We start from the raw sequence: 6,000 nt of genomic DNA on the forward strand, positions 1-6,000 counted from the left end.
CAATATCTCAACAGATCGACCAGCTAAGAAACTGGACGACAAGAGACACGGTCCGTTTGAAATACTGGAAAAAATAGGCGAATCGGCATATAAATTAGCGCTACCACCGACATGGCGACCTATTCATCCAGTTTTCAACGAGATAAAGCTTACACCGTACAAAGAACCACAATTCCCTTCCCAACAGAAACCTAAACCAATACCGCCGATAATAGTGGACGGACAAGAAGAATACGAAGTCGAAGAAGTTCTAGACTCACGTCTAAAAAAGGGGAAATTGGAATACTTAGTACACTGGAAGAACTATCCAAAAGAGGAACGCACGTGGGAACCCGAACAACATCTAAACAACTCACCTGATAAAGTAAAAACATTCCACGATAACAACCCTAGTGCACCCCGACGGATCCGATTTCAATTACATTTCCAACCCTTTGAAAACTTCACAACAACTAGAGTCCGAAAACAACTGTTCAATTGGGAAAACGGAAAGATGGACCCCTACTTTCGGGACGAAAGTCCTAAGGAGGGGGTAATGTCACGACTTGAACCAGAAGCGCTAGTCTGAGCGCTAAGTTTCTTTTTCTTTTTCTTTTACATCTGATCACATGACAGATAAGATATGTTAAGCTGCTGCTTTAGCGCGGATAACATAATACCTAGTTATATCAGATCACGTGACCACCACGTGACACGAGTCTAGAATTATTACAAAGAACATCAGTCAGCGCCTCATGGCTACTGCATGTTAGCTCAGTCAGCGCCTCATGGCTGACTTTCAGAAACATATATATAGTAGACCATCATGTACATACTTTCCTCAGTTGTTGATTAATTCTCAATCGCTACTTGAAAACGCTACTTGTTTGATTTAAGCTTTTATCCCTCCGTTAACTCGGTATAGGGGATAGAGGTTTTACACATGGTGGGGCTAGGCAAAGGAAGGGAAGTGAAGGAAACGACAAAAGCGAGGGCGCAATGCAATGTGTAGCCAGTGGCGACGCGAAAATTTGCCAAAATGCCAAAATGCCAAAAGTACCAAATGGAAAAGCAAAGGTGAGCGCGACTGGATTGCCTAATAGAGGTGGTGCTGATCAGCCACAAGTTCGAAAAAGGCAATATTAATTATTATTCCACGTGGCACTGTGCCTGTGTGGCGCAAAGGCGAGTCTTTTTGAATATTCGCTTTGTTATTGACACCTGTCCATGCTACCAATCAACTTTGGTGCATGACACTGGTCATGTGGTTCTATCCAAAAAGGGTATAAAAGCTCCAGGAAAGAAAAAAATCCACTTGCAAAATGAAAATCTGGATTCTATGGGTCCAGGAATATTATAAAACACAATGGGACCTGCACCTGTGTACAGTGATTCTGGACCTTTATCAGGAAAATATGATGTGGCTATAAATGCAATAAAGTGCAAAAAATATGCTATTATAGCAAAAATATCACTCAGATCTGTTCATATCTGTAAATGCAAATTTTACAAAGTCCCTTGCTATAGTGCACTATAGTGCACCAGATGCAAAATGTGCAGGCTTATAGCACATAGAAATTGCCTATAGCATAAATGTAAGGACCATTCATTTTCTTATCTTCTCACTCTATGTCTTGGTTCTTGAACACTTTTCCTGTTACACCTCTGGCTTTAGGGCTGGAGGTATCCTTTGCTATTCTACTTCTCATAGCCCTCACGGGTTTTCTCAATCATTGTTACCACTTTGTATCACAGATTAGAGACTGGGTATTGCTCCCAGCCAGCCAGCACAATGGGTAAGGACTGGTGGTAAGCATCTCGCCAACTAGCTCCAAGCCCCATCAGTGCCTGGAGATACTAATAAACACTTTAGTCAGGATCGTACCTCATCATGAGGATACGGTTCCTGAACATGCGCGACAACACTTATTATTAGTACATTTTTCTCACCTGCTGATTAATCTTCCAAAGTCGTACAATAGTTGTCCTTTTTTCTTATTGGTTGATTTTCCCCTCAGACCACTTTCCTTTTATTCCTCTTTCGGTCTGAGGGATAGACAATTAGCTATATAAAGCCTTACCTATTCATGTATAGTTCCTTAGCTTTCTATTACTTGAATTATCCGCTTTACCTCTCCTCAGAAACCTCTGAGTCTACTCCCATATTCTCTATTTACTATGTTTTTGTTATAGTTTATCATTGCCTCACAATAAAAAGCCAAATATATCAAAGTTACACCAGCTGTATATGACCTTGCAATGAATTGATATATTTGGCTATAATTCCCCTAAACACCATCCAAAGTTAACTAGATTAATCCAGAGCATTTCACTTCCACTCATTTTCAAAATATAAAAACAGTCAAAACATCAATGAATTATAAAAGCATAATATACAAGTGGCAGCTACAAGTATATAAGATTACTGCTTAAAAGCCCTGGCTGCCTCCTCTAAAGTATTGAAGTCAAATATGAGATGGGAGGGTTCAGAAAACGCCAAAGTAACTGGGACTGTCTCTGTAAAATATAGGAAAAAGAAAATTAAAAAATTAGAGTTAACAATTCACCATACAAACTCTTTAATATAACCAAACATGCTTGCCAAATATATTGGGGAATGTTCCCTGAATTCTTGAATTAGATTCATAAATGCTCCCATCTATAAATTCAATGAGGCAAATATATAAAATAACCAGAACATAAATAGTATATACCTTGGAGCAAATAAGTTCTCAGAGAAATCCACCATTCCATTGTTGATAGTGCCAAGTAAAACACATTCAACCTATATATATGGTTAAATATGTGAATAAAAAAAGTGAGAAAAACCTTACATAGTATGCTATCAGGGCAAGTGCAAGTTCTGGGTAATAAACCTATGTGAAACTCAGCTGCTGCCCAAGAGGCTATAGAAACGACTGAGGTATTCCTATACTAAACCCCCTACTACTTATAGTCGGAGGTGCTACTCGCTACAGTATAATGACTCCTAGGAGAACAATGGTTACTCCATGGAGTGGTGGCTATGCTCCATGGAGAACAATGGCTGCTTTGGCAGAGACCAGGTTTATCCGGTTTTGTCACTGGGCATGTAACTGATTAATATACTTTCCAAATTCATCTTGGTAGCTTAGTTGGTAAAGCACCAGACCATGAATTCTAGATTCCCAGGTTCAAGCCCTGGCCAATATATATTTTCTCTTACTAAAAACAAATGTCTCAATGTGTCAATAGATATCATTATCATCCCAGGTAAACCTGGACCTGGTATTCTCTGGTCCACAAATGTACAAGATAAAAAACTGATGGACTCAGAATAAGTCATTGAGAGTAATGGATAATCAATGAGTTATATACACAACCAAGCTTGTTCATTACAGTTGTAATGTCAAGATATTCCACAATGATGTTGGAGAATGAAGCAATTATACCATAGATCTACTATAGAAACCATATTTCCATAAGATTACCAATATCACAGCCACAATTTTGCTACTTGCTACACCTGTCATATCACAGCTCTGACCACCTCAACTTTTTAAGGCAGTCAGACTATATCTTAGTGTCTGCCAGCTCTCACAGTCCCTAATAATCCCCTGCATTTGCTTTATCCTTGCTATCCTTTTCTTCAAGCTCTAAGGAGGGGGGGACTTCACTCCTAGATGATGAGGTTATGATATTTCTATAGAAATGAGATAAGAGACTATCAATATGTCAGTGTGATTCTGTAGGTATTGTAGTATAGTTTCCTTACCTCAGTCAATGAATAAAAGACTGAGATGTAACAGTAAATGAGGGGCAAGTAAGTATTAGTTTGAGGGAATATCTGATGTACATACTAGGAAGGTGTTTGACACGTGAATTTGTGCCACTGTGATTGTTGGTGTCTACCTGCTGCTCATACCTGTTGTGTGTTGACTGCACACTCTCTACACTAGGCTGGGAACATCTATTGTGCATGGCTGGAAGCCAAAGACACAAAACTAAAGCTAACAAGGTCCTAGTTTGCTTTAAGGAGTGATGATAATGGGGACCTCATTTCCCTAGACAAGGGGTGCTGGGCATGTCCAAAGGCATTATTGCCTGGCTGAAGGGATTGGGAGAGCCAGAAGAAGAAGTGGGATGGGATAGAAAGGCAGATTTGGGAAGTCAAAAGGAGTATCAGAGCAGGGGTTTGACAACCTCCTGGGTACAATGACAAAACCAAGTAAACCTGGTTTCTGTTACGATAACATATTTTTCGACCTTTAATTTTCATTCTCCTCTTTAACCTTTTACTGTAGTTTTCACACTCCGTGCCATGTGGCACCCCCCCTTTTGTTCAAACTCCTCTTTCTCGTGCGGCGCTGCTTTTATTCTCATTTAGCTACAAGTATCTCACGCAGCGGAGCTGGTTACAGGGGCTGCGCTGTCGATGATGAGAACTGCTGTTAGAAAACCACACACAAAAACAAACTAACACACAATCCTCCCAGATTCCACGGAACTTGTTTATGGGCTTTGCCTCCTAGAACAGTGGGTGCTCTGTTTGTTTGTGGGGTGGTATGTATGAAGATCCTTCAAAGTAAAGCCCAGAGATGTATGGGTGTGGGTTTTGAGGAGGAGGGATAGTTGGAATATAGAAAGATAGGGGCTTTGTGACGAGTATAGACGAGCACTACCTTGCTAATTGTAGCACAAGGTAGGTTTGAGAACGACAAAATGGTGAGGTTCCCAGTGATAGCAGGCTCCTGACGCACAGACTGTAGTGCTCAGAAGGACTCTAATTGAAAGGGATGACAATCACTTTCAAAAGTGACCAATGACGATGACAGCAGTTGACAGTGGTAGTAGTGGGAAGTGTTGTGACCACACTGGATCACAAGTAGTAGTGAGTAGTGAACTTAAAATTAGAGAAGGAGTCTGGAATTGAGTTCTTGTTATTTTACAAGGTAAAATACAGGGGTTTATATAGTAAAAGAAAAGTAGGCTATACACAGTATAGCTGTGCAAAAAGAATGAGAAAGAACATGAAGGAAGGAATGTATGCTGACAAATCCTGCATAGGTAGTACAGGATAAGATTGTCAAAAAAGGAAAAGGAAGGGATAGAACAATGAATGCTGTGAGTAATGTCACAGGTTTGTACAGCCATAAAGTAAAGTCCAATAGCAAAAAGAGAGCAGGAAAATTATGTTGTCATGGGAAGATGGAGTAAAAAAAGGGCAAGGCAAAACACTATCAGTATCAACACAGTTCCTTTATTGTCAGTCAGACATTCTAAAAAAATATGTGTCCATAAAAATGATTCAAAAATCAAAAATAATTGCACTGTAAATGAATGTTCTGCTGAAAAAAAAGAAACTGGAGCCACCAGTCCACCACCTAGTCCAAATCCGACAGTTCCATGGCCTTACCAATGGACTGGTTGTGTTGGACCACCTGATCAAACAAGGGAGGGAGAGGAGTAGTCCCAATTTGGAACAAGTGAGTCCCAGGCAGCGTGTGGTAGGTGTAGCTGTAGCGAAGACGATGGACAAAAGATATGTGTACCCAAGTGAATGGGACAGCAATGAACATGGGCAACGCAAGGGGATGAACCTTCTCCAGCTCAAAAACTACCCACCCACGCTCCAACCAGGCAAGATGAGCGACCAATGTTTTGATAGTATATGATGGCAGATCACCGTCATGAAGATGGACCTGTTGCCCTGTTTGGACCGGCCGCTGTCATGCACCAAAGTTGATTGGTAGCATGGACAGGTGTCAATAACAAAGCGAATATTCAAAAAGACTCGCCTTTGCGCCACACAGGCACAGTGCCACGTGGAATAATAATTAATATTGCCTTTTTCGAACTTGTGGCTGATCAGCACCACCTCTATTAGGCAATCCAGTCGCGCTCACCTTTGCTTTTCCATTTGGTACTTTTGGCATTTTGGCATTTTGGCAAATTTTCGCGTCGCCACTGGCTACACATTGCATTGCGCCCTCGCTTTTGTCGTTTCCTTCACTTCCCTTCCTTTGCCTAGCCCCACCATGG

This window comes from Serpula lacrymans (assembly GCF_000218685.1).
Source record: "Serpula lacrymans var. lacrymans S7.9 unplaced genomic scaffold SERLAscaffold_14, whole genome shotgun sequence".
NCBI lineage: Eukaryota > Fungi > Basidiomycota > Agaricomycetes > Boletales > Serpulaceae > Serpula > Serpula lacrymans.